The following is a 14,256-nucleotide window of genomic DNA, read 5'->3' as shown; positions in this document are numbered from 1 at the left end:
GTGACCCCAGGGACTGTAGCCTGCCAGGCTCCTCTGTCCATGGCATTCTCTAGGCAAGAATATCAGAGTTGGTAGCCATTCCCTTCTCCAGGGGATCTTCCTGACCCAGGAATCAAACCCGGGTCTCCTAAATTGCAAGCAGATTCTTTACCATCTGAGCTACCCACCCCCTTTGTCACCAAGGTCAAGTACAATTAGGAACTGTGGTGCCACAAGGATGTTCCTCCCTCACCCTCCTCAAAGGGAAGTCATTTCTCTGTCCAGTTTTACAGCATTATGGCTTGGAGTCTTGGAAATGGAACCCTTAGGTTAGAGGCTCTTGTTTCTTGTTGTTTAGTCACTAAGCAATGTAAGACTCCTTTTTGTGACCCCATGGATGGTAGCCCACCAGGCTCCTCTGTCCATGGGATTCTCCAGGCAAGAATACTGGAGTGGGTTGCCATTTCCTTCTTCAGGGGATCTTCCAGACCCAGGACCCAGGGATGGAAGCTGCATCTCCTGCATTGGCAGGTGGATTCTTTACCACTGAGTCACCAGGGAAGCCCAACTTAACCCCTTAGGAGACAGGAAAAAAATAAGTTTGTTTCCACAGACTGAGAATCTTGAGAGCAGTTGTGGACACCTCGAAATGGCAGCTTTCAGGAGGATGCAGATCGAAGCTGGCAGGAGTGTGGTGGGCACCTGGTGACACACTTGGAAATCAGGGGTCAGCTGGGGAGTTGGGGTCCTTCTCTCCGTCTGGAACCCTGACCCCCTGTTTCCAGCGCAGTGCCACCTCTTTCCTCCCAGTCTCCGCTGCGTTGGGATAATGTTGATATTTCTACTCGCCTGCAGGTGGCGCCACAATGTAGGTTTTTAAGCTGCGGACTCGGCTTGTTTTTTTTGTTTTTTGTTTTTTTTCCTCCATCCAGCGCCGGGTGCAGTTTCAAACCCAGCCATGGGGCCAGTTATGGGGGGAAAATTTTCTCTATAGCACCACCAGGCTCTGGTGATTTATTTAACGAGCATATCTGGCTTTTATCAACTTAAATAGCGGTTCTGTTCCTAGACTAATAAAACGGTGGTGGCTAAGTGAAGGAAAACTCAAGGATTTCTTCTCCCCTCTGTTAAATCTGGGCTTTTATTCAGCCTGAGGGATGAACCACTACTCTACTTCTCAACTGTCTTTAGAAACCACCATCAAATCGCCACCAAAATAGTCTCCTTAGAAAACAGGACTTCAGGAAGCGGTGTGCCGTTTAGTTTCTCCCTCTTGTGGCCGTAAACCAGGCAATGACCTCTGCAGTGTACCCACTAGCGCAGGCAGAGAGTGGGTGACGTGCAGACCCACTCTCAGCAGGAGAAAGCTCTGGTCTCTCTAGGCCCCCTCCCCAGCAGGCAGGGGCGGGGGGTGGGGGGGATGTGCAGGAGCTAAGAGGGTCTGTACATCCTGCAGAAACCCACTTTGAACCTGTGTAGACGCTGTGTTTCCCAGTGTCTGAGAATGGTCAAGATGACAGAGAACCTTCTGGCCCTCCCTGTAGGGTGCTATTTTTAAAAAGACTTGGTCCTCTGAAAAGCATTGCTAATCCCTTAGGTGTGTATCACGCTTACCTTAGAGTCTCCAAGCACATGGATAGCATCTTCCTTGAATGGCACTGCTTCCAAGGGGTAAATGGGGCAGGTGAGAAGACAGAGTGTCACTGAGGAGGTCTGATCCACCGCAAATTATACAACGGGCAGGTGGCAGAGTCAGGACTAGGACCCAGGTCTTCTAACATCCGGTCTAGAGCACTGCTCATCCTAACCCATCACACTCTCCAGTGCAGAGAGAGTAAACACAAGCAGCTATCATAATTAAAACAAAACAAAACTAAAAAACAGGTCTGGCACTGTTGCTAATTTGACCTTTCATGTTCTTCCTTGCAAGGACCTTATAACCACCCCTCAGCACACCTTTCACCTGGTTGTTAAGTGGAAGGTTAAATGGAAGGGAAAAGAAGGAAAATGGCCTTGTTGACTACAGGAGAATTGGCTGGTGGGACCCCTCACCTGCCCGCTGTTGGGCCAGCTCGTTCCCTCACTCTTTCTCTGTCATTTGGCTCTGTCATTGCTCTTCAGGCACCACATGGCATTCATTTCTTTGAATGAAAATAAATGATGCCACACACTAGGCAGGAGATAAAGAATAATAAATACACTTTATTTGCTACCGCTTAAAAAAAAAAGGTCTTTGACTTCCCATCCATCCATCAGAAAATGGACCTGGGGCGTACCAGCAATATTCACACACACACACACACACACACACACACACACACTCATGTGCACACACAAGCTACAAGAGAAAAAATCAAGTTGTATTAAAAATACATGCTAGATGGCTGAGAATGGAAGCAGAGCTGTTTTTCTCACTCCCCCCCCCCCACCTTCGGCATTTTTATGGCGCACCCTGAAAGCTGAGTGGTAAACACATTTGAAAGGGTTCCCCCTCCCTCCTGCTTTTACGGAACCATATTCCATAAGTAACCCATTAGGGTTTTCCGTGGGGCTGTCACCTCTGGGAGAGGACTGTGATGGTTTCATCCAGCAATTTCAGAGAAGATATCTTGAAGTGGGGCCTAGACTGGGGTGAGGACCGCCTGACGGGAAGGCGCCTGAGCATGCATGCCTCCTGAAATTTTGCCTCTGGGGCGCCTGGCTTGTCTCTCCCTAGTCTGGGTCCCGCCTGGAGAAACATTTGGTCCTGGGCTTCCTCAAATCCTGATGGAGTTCCAAGAAGCAGCAAGACTGACTTATTTTGTTCTGTTTCTCTGGACTTCCGAAACTAACCTGATAGTGTGTGCTTTATCTAGAGTCTGGGATCCAGGGTTTCTGAGAAGAGAAGAGACAGATCAATGTATTAACGCAAGCTAATAAGATAAGTCCTTGCTGCTTTCTGGGCCTTGCGGTGCTCAGCGGAGGACCAGAAGCTCCCAGGGCTCCACTGTGTCTCCTGGAATACCCTCTCACCAAACAACCCCATGTCTGGTTTCCTTCTCATTGGGGCTTGGTGCTCTCCTGCTCTCCCGGCATCCACCTCTCCAGGGCAAAGCTTCAGCAAGGCCTGTCTGGGTGGGTCCGGCCTGACCTGAGGGCAGTGTCACCCTGGGGCTTGTATAGCCCGCCAGTGCCCAGCTGGTTTTAATCTCCCTGGTTTACAACCCTGATCTCTGTGAAAACAGAATTCCTACAGGAAGGTATAGAAATGTATGCTGTTGTCAATCATTTCCACCCAATAGGAAGATTGCCTGAAGATGTTTTGATGGGAGGACAGTAATGGACAGGAAGTTACTGGCTGTGGGGCGCAAAAAGGAAAGTTGAAGACCAGACAGGAAGGAGGAAGCCAGAAACCATGGGCTCCTTTTGAGGGTCATCCTTGATGGCTGCCCATGAGAGGAGGTCCCTGGAGGGCAGAATTGATGGTGCCAGTTTGGTGTGGTGGGTGGAAGTTGTAGCCGGGATGTGGGAGGGACACATGGATGTCTTGGGCTAAATTAAGTGTGGAAATCGCAGTTTCTTTTGCTGGATGGGGCACAGTCCTGGGAGGATGGAGACAGAGGTTTCAGGGATAGAGCTGCTCACTTCCATATTTGCGCCCTGCCCCATGGCTCTCTGAACCTGAGCAACGTCCTGATTGTTTTCTTTGGACTTCAGAAACCACCCTGATGTTGGTATTGTCTGGTTTTGCTCTGATCTAGGATCTAGGGTTTTCGAGAAGAGAGGAGCCAGGTCGGCCTCAATATGAACAGGACTCGAGAAGTCAGGTTAACAAGGGAGCTCTAGGGCCATTGACCACCCATATTCTCTCAAACAAGCCTGGCATCCTCAGGTCCCCCGCGGGGTGCTGGGGCGGGGTTCTGATTCGGGGCACGGGTGCCTGCGTCGGTGTGTTGGCTCTGAGCACCAGGGGTTCCCTCCGACCGTCGGCGCCCACATCCGGACCTGCTGGAGGCAGCTGTGTGCCCCATCCTGCGGGCGCGCCCGGCCCCCGTGCCACCAAGTACGCTCCCCTCCGCCCCACCTCGCCGCCGGCGGGGTCGCCTGGTGCGGGCCGAGGGCACCAGGCGGGTCTCCTTCAACGTGGGAGCGGGGAGCGCGGGCCAGGCGGGCGGCGCGGGCGCTGGGTGCGGGGAGGCGCCCCCTGCCCCCTCTGCCGGCCGCTCTCGGGCGGTCTAGCTGTCAGCCGAGCTCCGAGCCAGCCAGCGCGAGCCAGGGAGGGAGCGGCGGCGGGCGGCGGGGAGGGGCGGGGGCACGGCGAGGGAGGGAGGCAGGGAAGCGGGGAGGGCGGGAGGGAGGAGAGGAGGACCCAGAGAGCGCCAGGCAGCTGGAGTTTTTGCAGCGCTTGGCCGGGCTTCAATGCACAGCAGCAGCGAGCCGCGGCGGCAGCAGGCAGCCCGGGAGCTCCGGCGGCGGCCGAGCCAGCGGCGGCCCCGCTCCCTGCCCCCTGCAAACTTTGCGAGCAGCCCGCCCGGGGGGCCGGGGGCGCGCCCGGGAGGCCCGGCTCGGCCCGCAGCCGCGCTCTCAGCCGCCGCAGCGCCGGCGGCCGCCGCCGCCGCCCCGCGCCTCCCCGGGGAGCAGCCGGCGGCTCCCGCGGCCCCCCAGCCCCGGCCCCTCGGCCCGGCCCGGCCCGTCCCCCGGCGGGGGCGGGGGCAGCCGCGGCGCGGCCGACCGCGGGTGGCCGGGGGGTGGCCGCCGCTGCCCAGGGAGGCGCGCGGAGGCGCGGACAGCGCTCCCCGGCGGGTCCCCGGCGCACTTGCCGCGCCCGGGCAGCGGCCCGACCGGGCGAGCATGGGCGGTGCGGAGTGACGCCGCCGTGCCCGCTTGGCATCAAGGACATTCAGCCCGCGGGGGTGGGGACGAAGGGGGGCGGCCCCGCGTCGCCACCGCAGCCCCCGAGAGCCGCCACCGCTGCTGCTCGGGCTTCGGGGCTCGGGATCTCGGGGAAAAGGGGTGCTTGGAAGCTAGCCGCATTTCCCGACCTTTCTGTTGGACATTCCGCCCACCCTGGACGCCGCCAGAGGAGCTGTCAAGTCCCGCAGGCTCTGATTTCGCCCTCCGCTTCCCTGGCCTCCCCCCTGGGTTCCCCGCGCCTCGGTGGAGTATTCGCGTTGGTTCGGGGCTGGGCTGGAGGAGGCAGCCACACGCGCGCACACGCACACGTTCAGAGGAGGGCGAGAGGCAGCGGCCCCAGCACCATCTGCAGTGTCAATGCGGCGCTCCCGCTGAAGCAGGCAAAGCGGCGCTTGCAGGTAAGGAGCCGGGCGGGCGAGGACAGCGCGGGTGGAGATACCCGCGCGGTCCGGAGTCCTGGGCTGCCCCGGAGCCAGCCCCCTGCACGCACGCACACACATACACACACACGCGCGCGCACACACACACACACATACACATAGGCACACGCCGCGCATTCGCACCTGTCCACGTCCCACCTGGACACCCACGTAGGTGCGGCGTGGCCGGAGCAGGTATTTCCCGTGTTCTTTCTCCTCTGACGCTCTGGGATTCAGACTTCGCCAACCCGGACTTTCGGGTGGGATTCTGTGCCTTCTTGCCTCTCCCTCCCGGCCCGCCAGGTTGAGGGAGCGATTTTTTTCGCCCCCAGTTCCCAGCCACTGGCATCCCTAGCTGGTTTAAAAAAAAAACCCAGAGAAGTCATGGTCTTGGGAGACCCGCCCCAGGTAATCTCTGCTCCGTGGCCTTGGCGCACCGGGAGGGGTTTAACGCTGGGACGGACCGACAGATATTCAGACAGATCTTTGGAGAGCGGGGTGGCCCCGCGCACGGGGAGGAGGCCACAGAGGCGGATGGGGCTGCAGTTCTGTAGGGCGGTGCGTATGGAACAGGCACTGCGTTTCCCCAGTAAGAGGCAGCACAACCGCCTTTCTGAAGCGAGGCAACGCTTTCCCGGGAATGCGCCGGGGTTTCAGGCAGGAAGGGGCTTAAGCATCGCTTTGGGTGTGTGGCTGGTCTAGAGAGACTGACTGTATGGGGCCGGATCCTCCATAGAAGGTCTAACCTACTAGCATCTCCAGTCTGTGGGCAACAGCAATCCTACAAGCGTCTGGGGCTTCCTAGCCTTCCCTCTGCACTGTGCCCGGGGAAACATGGGGATGCTTTCCCCTGCCTGCGCCTAACACCTGCCACATGCCTTTCGAGCTGTGTGTCTGAGAAATAGAACTAGAAGGGAGATGGAGGAGGGCGCACTGCAGGAAGGGAGGAGGCCCCCCCCCACACACACCTTCATGACCACCTCAGCAGTGCCCACCCTACAAAGAGGCCAGGCATTCTTGGGTCTGGCAGCGTCTCCCAGAGCCAGGCTGCTCCTGACATGTGAAACCACAGGCTCTCCAGAAGCCTGTGGTTCAAGGCTCTATCTCCCTTAAGCTTGTCCTTTTTTTTTTTTCCTCCCTGGATGGAATGTCACAGGCTGCCCATTTTCAAACTTTTTCTGGAGGAGGTGGGAAGTAATAGGGTTCCCAAAGTTTTTTTTTTTTTTTTTTTTTTATTCACAGTTCCCATTTGGGGATCAAAGACCAAACCGTTCAGGGCTCAGTTGTAGGGAGCAGAATGTGAGATCCATTACAACAGCAGTTTGGAGTTGAATATAGATTTAGCGAGGTTCTGTGTTTCTGGAGCTGTCCCTTTTGGCATAGCTTGTTGGGCAACTTGGCAAGAAATGGAATCAGCTTGTACTCTCTATACAAGATCATGTGTTCAGTGTGTCCTGCAAACCCACCAGTGGGAAAAATATGTTGGGAGTTTTCCAGAACATTAGGGGAAAGGAGGCAACATTCTTTCGAACAAGTGGGCTTCAGTGCTGAGCACAGGATTGGGCTGATTCTGTAAATACTGAAGATGGGTGCTGAACTAAAGGGCCCTCTTCCTACCCCCATCTCTCTGCTATTTTCAAACTTTTTTCAGCTCCTGCAAAGGTCTCCGGTTAGGCTGGGAAGGAGAGAACCAGACATCCCCCAGAGGGAGATTGTATTCCCCGCTGTGTGCTGTGTGAGCTGCCCTTTGATTGATTGAAAAGGGTAGATGGAATAAAGCAAAGCTTTCACAATGGGGAGAACCCAGTCGGGAAAAGAGATATTATTCTCTTTTTAAGAATGGTGGGTGTGTGTACATGCACCTAGATATACGCGCGCCTTCTCAAAAAGCCTTGCTATATGTGGTCAGCTCTTTCAACCACATAACAAAGGTTGACAGCGGGGACCCCATCTCTATATCTTTGTGGCTACGGGAGAGCCTTAACATTTCACATGCATGCCTTGTGGGTGCGTGGACAGGGAGGTCCCATGCGTGGAGCAGCACATGGTCTTCTACAGAAATAGGGAGCACCAGCGACGGTGGGTGGCTCCCAGGTAAACATTCCCTCAGGGCACCTTGAAAGGGCAGAAAGGTGGGGTCCAAGCTTCCGGAAAGGTCTGTGTGCCTTCCAGGGGAAATCTCTGCACCTTTCTCTGCTTCCTTCCCCAATCACTTTCCTTTCTTGATTATTTGCAGCCTCAGGATCCATCATACTCACGCCAAGCCAGGAGTCACTATGCTGGTGACAAGCTAAACACTTTTTTTTTTTTAACGTGGGTTCAAAAAATCCCCACACTTTTGGAACTTAGTGTTAGGTACCAATTTGGTTTCTAGGACAAAGCAGGCATGAATTAACATCTGTGTAAAGCTGGCTGTACGTCTCATTTTTTCCCTGGCTCTCTGGCCTAGCCCTGGAGCATGTCACGTTCCTTGTCACTCTCCCTCTCCACCAGTCCACCAGTACCTTCCAGTTAAGTTCTCTGGGGGGTGGGGGGCCTTCCTCATTGCTCGGAAGGGAGTCAAACTAGCTTCTCTGCAGACCCTCGCTGCTGCGGAGCTGTGCTCCGGGCGCCTCTGATGTGGGCGCGCGGCGTGGCTTGCCGGCGAGCCCTTCCTTCTCGCCGGATCCAGTTACTGCCGGGCTCGCCTCTGTCCTCCCAGCCCATCATTCTGGATGCCCACCGACACTCGGGCAAACGTTTCCTGAGGAATCCGAGGCCGCCAAGTTGTTTCCTTTCTACGTCTCTGCACCTCTCCCTCCCCGCGGCCTCTGTTCCCCGCAGACAGGGAAGTCTGCGCCGCAGAGTCTGCCTACACTTGGCCTCCCGATCCTTCTAATCACGACGAAGGCTGCTGGGAATTAAGTCCGGGGGAGGAGGGGCGGGGGGTGTCTTTCTAGCGCGGCAACGATCCTGAAGTGGAGAGAGCGCTCAGGGGGCGGGGAAATCACCCGCTCTTAGCTCCTAGTTATCCCTAAGCTTTGATGCAAAAGAAATCGCCGCCCATCTCTCTCCTCCTAGCCAGCTAGGGGGCATTTTTCAGTCTTTTTTCTCCCCATCCTCACCCGGAGAAGCCAATCCACAGACAATGCCATTTCAAGACCTGTTGGGGTGGCTTCAGCGAGGGACTGTGATAGGGTGTCTGCCCTGCAGAAAACCCGCCAGAGATTTCAGGCTGGGATGCGTCTGGGATGCGACACACGTGCTACTCTTTCTAGGCTCTTTTCTCCTCTTCTTCATCTGTGTCCAGCGCTGCCCGATGTGAAGCCAGTTGGGACCCTCGGGCAGTGGAGCAGGGCTCATGTCCCTCCCTTGACACCCCCTCTTCACCCCTCCCACCCCGCCATTTCCTCCCATCCCAGCCCCTCCCCTTGCCAATCCACCTCGTGGCTTCGTGCACACATCCGCCAGCCCATTCGCCCTCAAATTTGTGGCACTCCAAGAAATCAATATAACATGAATTTAACGACAGCTGGATGATTAAGTGTTATTTATATTTAAGAGCGGCATTTTTAAAAGACGGCGCACTAATAAATCAAACGACTGTTGCGGAGACGCATGTGATTAGAGTAATTGCTCTATGGGTTCTGTGGAGCAAGGCTTGGGCGAGAGGAGCCCTGCGGAGGCTACCTTTTTAGTAGGTATGCACCCGACTGCTCTCCACCCTGCACCCCAACCTGATCCCCTCTCTTGGTTCGGGCTGACCAGCTCTTCCTTCTTCCCTCCTTACTGCCCAGGTCACAGCTAGCCTTCCAGTTGTGGCAGGAATGTGAAGTCAGCAGGGAGGCTGAAGGGGGCTCTGCTGCTTAGTGGAAAGCTAGGGATCTTTAAAGCGGAGGGAGGCAGGGGTCCTAATTTCCAGAGCAGGGGCCTTGTTCCTGAAAGAGGAGGCTGCTTCCCTGCTTGGTACCAAGCCACTTGGAAGAAAAGCTTCCTGAGTCCCAGGCCAAGTCTACATGAACCCTGCATCTCTGTGCTTAGGATCATGTGACATCAGCCTCCCCAGGGGAGAGGCTGTGAGGACGTATTTGTCCTTGTGAAAATAACAGAATGAAAAATAATAATAATTAGTAATGATAATGGTGGCTAGTATTTCCTGAGCACTTACTTGGTAGAGGCATCGTTTAAGGGTTTGCACAGGTTGGTCCATGTCTTCCTTACCCGGAGGGACAATCACTGCTATTATCCCCATTTCCTCCACCAGAAAACTGAGGTGGGGGCAGTGTTGGGGGAAGGGTATGGACTTTGTCCAGGATCACACAGCTAGTAGGGGGTGGAGTCAGGTCTCAACCCTAGGCAGACAACCTGGCCTCTTGTCACTGTGGTGTGTTTGCATCCTTAGCAAGCCATGGGGAGGTTTGCGGGGAGTGTGCTGGGGCAAGGTTTAGAATATCTGGTTTCTCCCTTGGACCACCTCTGTGATCCCAGGCAAATCTATTCATTCTTTGAACCTCGACTTCCCCTATCACCAAATGGGCCTTATCCTTGACTGCCGTTGGCTGTGAAATTTCGAGGATCATTCTGGCAGAGTGCTCCGTTCCTGAGGGTGACTCTTGCCTCATTTGGCAGCTCCTATTTCATCCTGGGAAAAACCTAAGGAGGAGTGAATGCGTGCAGTCCTGATCTCTGCTTTTGACTCTGTGAGGCTCTGAGTCTTATGCTGGTAGGAGTCTAGTTCTCCCAGTGGCTGCTTCACACTCTCATTTACTCCTTCAAATCACCCAGTAAAGTGGGGATTATTTATTCTCATTTTGGTGGTCTGGGAACTAAGATGGAATGAATGCCCAAGGTCCCAGTCTGCTATACAGCGCATGGTCTTTTCATTCTTTGGGAAGTATGCACACAGTAGGTGCTCACCACTTGCTGGCTCATTCATTGATTAGCCACCCTAGGGTTCCAGATCTTGGAAGCCAGAGGCAGGACAGGAATCTTTGCTTGTGGATGTCATGATGTGCTGGAGGCCTGGACCATATGGTGTTGGAGCAGAGATTCATTGGAAATTGGTGCAAATGGCCTGTGGGTGGGGAAGGTCATTGTGCAGACTTATGGTAAGTGTAGCGCTTAGCCAGGAATGACATACTGATTCTGAGAAATGTGGGCAGCAAGGCCCTGATGGAGCCCATTCATCCAGCTGGGTGCTGTCCCCCCTGGAAGTCGGGCCTAAGCTACCTGACTTGGTCTCTCTGGCCTGAATACTGTAGGGAACATCCACAGGTGATCTGCTTGTGATTAGTTTGTTTTTTGTCTCTCTGAAAGACAAACTTTCATTCTGTGTGTTATTTATTTGGCTTCTCCTCCACGCTGAAGTGAGTGAAGCTTCTGCTAAACTTGAGGCAGCTAGAAGGGTGCCCTTGGATTTCATCACCACCCCTCCGGGCCGCAGCAGGAGTGACTGCCACCATTGGCCTGCTCAGACTCATGCCAACAGGTGCGTGCGAGACCTCAAGCATCCTCTTTGCTGGCTCAGCTTGGCTGCCCGCCGCCCTCTTCACGGTGCCTTCTCCATGAACCAGGATTCGCAACAGCAAATTGGATTTTGGAATGTTTTGTCACTCCAACACAAAACAGATCACTAGCTAAGAGGATATCGTCTCCGCAGTCGATGTGCTGAACACAGACTCGTTGAATCAATTCCCGAGGTCTTCCAAGAACGAGGATTTTCATTAGGAAGTGAGAGGAGAGGAGCAGCGGAGGACGAGGTCACTGAAATCGCAGGAAAGGAAAACCAGAGCTGGTCAGAGGCTCTCCTGGTCTCTGCTCAAGTTCGGGTTCCCGTTTGACAGCCTCGTTGAACTTATCTGTTACAAGACCCACTGAATTTCTCTCTGGGTAGTGTGGGATCGGGAACCAGAGGGAGAGCAAGCCATTCCTTGGCTTTGGCCCAGAGGTCGAGAGGAAGGACAGGAAGCCGAGTAAAGATGGGTGTTTGCGTCTCCTCTCGTGGAGGGAATAAATAGAGAGGCGGGCCTGGCAGGGCAGCAGCCAGCCCTTCGGAATGTGGGATTGAACCAGCCTTCGTGGAATGCCAGCCAACTTTGCTGCTGCTGCTGCTAAGCCACTTCAGTCGTGTCCGACTCTGTGCGACCCCATAGACTGCAGCCCACCAGGCTCCGCCGTCCCTGGGATTCTCCAGGCAAGAACACTGGAGTGGGTTGCCATTTCCTTCTCCAATGCATGAAAGTGAAAAGTGAAAGGGAAGTCGCTCAGTCGTGTCCGACTCTTATCGACCCCATGGACTGCAGCCTACCAGACTCCTCCATCCATGGGATTTTCCAAGCAAGAGTACTAGAGTGGGGTGCCATTGCTTTCTCCAAGCTAACTTTGCAGAGACGATTAAAGTGGATTTTCTTGCTCCTCATCTCAGTCCTACTTCCTGAAGGTGATACCTAAAATAGCGCAGAATTTCACAGAGCGTACTCTGTGAATAGGTGTTACACATACACAAAGTTTCCATGGCCAAAGAAGTTTGAGAAATCCTGAATGTTAAGAGCAAAGCGAAAAGGGGTTCTTTGTTGCAGGACTTCTCAGAGCCTTTAAACACATGAATGTGCATTGGGAAAACCACAGGAAGTAGATACAATGTGTTGTGGCTCTGGGAATCCCCCAAGAGATGCCAGACTTGACAAGCACTTTCATTCATCTACCCCTGTCTGTGAAAGAAGGAGTGAAATCTATAAAAAAAAAAGTTTCAGTTGAATTATCATGATAAGTATTAGGTTCTGCTGATTATATAGACACTAGGGTTTCAAGCAGAATTTTGGTGGGCAGACAGTTCAACTCCAGACTCAGTGTTTGGCCCTTGTCCTTCCAAGGCAGCTGAGAGGTTCTCAGACAGTAGTGAGATCCAGGAGGTGTGTATTTTCTCTGGTTCCTGGATGATGCTGGTGTGTCCCCCTGGTTAAACAGCGCTAGTGTTTTGGGAGAAAGCTAGGTTTTGAAGAGGGCTTCCCAGGTGGCTCTAGTAGTAAAGAACCTGCCTGCCAATGCAGGAGACTTAAGAGACATGGGTTCAGTCCCTGGGTCAGGAAGATCCCCCAGAGAATGGCATGGCAACCCACTCCACTATTATTGCCTGGAGAATCCCATGGACAGAGGAGCCTGTTGGGCTACAGTCCATAGAGTTACACAGAGTTGGACATGACTGGAGACAGATGTAGATAATCCTAGCCCTGTCACCAGCAAAGGGGTCTTGGGAAAAATCACCTTATGTTTCAGTATTACTGTTCATAAAATTAGGGAGTTGGTCTAGATCAGTGATTTTAAAAATGTTTATGCAGTTGCGTGCATGCAAGCTAAGTCCCTTCAGTCATGTCTGACTCTTTGCGACCCTATGGACTGTACCTGCCAGGCTCCTCTGTCCGTGGGATTCTCGAGGCAAGAATGCTGGAGTGGGCTGCTATGCCCTCCTCCAGGAGATCTTTCCAACCCGGGGGTTGAACCCATGTCTCTTATGTCTCTTGCATCGGCAGGTGGGTTCTTTACCACTAGCGCCACATTATGCAGTGGAATTCTCTACGAAGGCAATGGAATTCTAATGCACAGAACAGATGCTAGATGCGTTGTTCTGGTGCAAGCAATGTAGAACTCAGGGCCTGACACCCTTATCTTTCTCCCCACCCCCAGTCTTGGCCTGGATTCCTTGGAAAGCAGAGCCCGAGGCAAAAGCTGATGTGGTGACTCTTCATTGAAGGGCAGAAAGACTGAGGCAGAAGAGAGGAGAGGGAGGGAAAAAGTGTACAAAGAATGATGTATTACCAAGCCAACCACTGTGCCCCCAGGAAACAGCTGGTGGCTCAGACTCTCAGGATGTACCAAGAGAAGCCTGATGGGAACATGGTTTCAGAAGAGCCTGGAGGACAGGCATGGCCAGCATCCATCTACCTGCTGGGTCCTTCCTGCTGCATCTCCCTGGGCACTGTTCACCCCACAAGGTGGGAACTCCCCTGCCCCTTGGGGTCATGATGGCAGGTCATGCTGGAGCCTGTGTGGTCAGGCCCAGGGCCTGGGTATCCGTTGCTCCCCCACAGTAGGCCTGCAGTATCCTGACCTTCACCCCTGAAGGAAGAAAAGGAGCAGGAACTTTAGGAGCAGAGGAATGAATGGGGCAAGGTGTCTATGGGGCTGCTTTGGCAGGGAGCAAGCACCACAAGGGGTTGAAGTTCAGAACTGGGGATGGGGTGGGGTGTTAGGTGGGGCTCAGTGATCTGAGAAGATACGTACTCTGGGGTCTGTGATAATGGGTTCCATACAAGGAAGAAGCGATTCCTCAGCACAGTCAGTGAATCGAAGCAGCTGCTCCAATAAGGCATCATTAAGCTGCTAGAATCATGACTCTGGCCAAAATAGCCAAGCACACTATGGCTTACCCAATTTAAACCCCTGAGGAACCACATGAAGAATGTGTTCTAGCCAGGTTTCAAGAGGCTTTCCTGACCCCTAGGGCTTATTGACCAGAGTTATGCCTTCCACATGCTGATGTGCAACTACCTCAGACACTTCTCTTGGTGGGGGCAGAGGGGCATAGCCGCTGGGAAGCTGGAGGCAGATACAGATAACTTTTGCCCCCTCCCAGTATTTAAAAAATATTGTGAACATTGGCAGACAAAGCAACAGGGGACCTTTCTGTGTAAAATATTTCCCGTAGGTCATTGCCTGAAGTCAGTCCCCCTCCTTTTTTAACAACCCTTGTTCTTTGATTCATGCTTAGTCAGTCTAACTCTTTGGGTCCCTGTGGAATGTAGCCCGCCAGGCTCTTCCTCATCCATGTAATTCTTGAGGCCAGAATACTGGAGTGGGTTGCCATATCCTCCCCCAGGGGATCTTCCTGACCTAGGGATCGAACTCACGTTTCCAGCATCTCCTGCGTTTGCAGGCAGATTCTGTACCGCTGAGCCACAGGGGAAGCTCCTCTAGGGTCTGGTGGAGC

The 14,256-nt window shown here is 53.9% G+C and overlaps 1 protein-coding gene across 1 annotated transcript in view; it reads left to right on the top strand.

Annotated features, from left to right (window-relative positions):
• The first annotated feature begins 4,755 nt into the window (after positions 1-4,755).
• PLXNA4 (plexin A4) overlaps positions 4,756-14,256 on the top strand; it is a 482,520-nt gene continuing 473,019 nt past the window's right edge. The window contains exon 1 of the mRNA XM_005205749.3: positions 4,756-5,270. The gene's annotated coding sequence lies outside the window, so the exon portion shown is untranslated. The remainder of the gene's footprint in view (positions 5,271-14,256) is intronic.

The sequence above is a fragment of the Bos taurus genome, chromosome 4 (assembly GCF_002263795.3).
Source record: "Bos taurus isolate L1 Dominette 01449 registration number 42190680 breed Hereford chromosome 4, ARS-UCD2.0, whole genome shotgun sequence".
Taxonomy (NCBI): Eukaryota; Metazoa; Chordata; class Mammalia; order Artiodactyla; family Bovidae; genus Bos; species Bos taurus.
The sequence above is the reverse complement of the archived record's forward strand: the minus strand, read 5'-3'. Positions and strand labels throughout refer to the sequence as shown.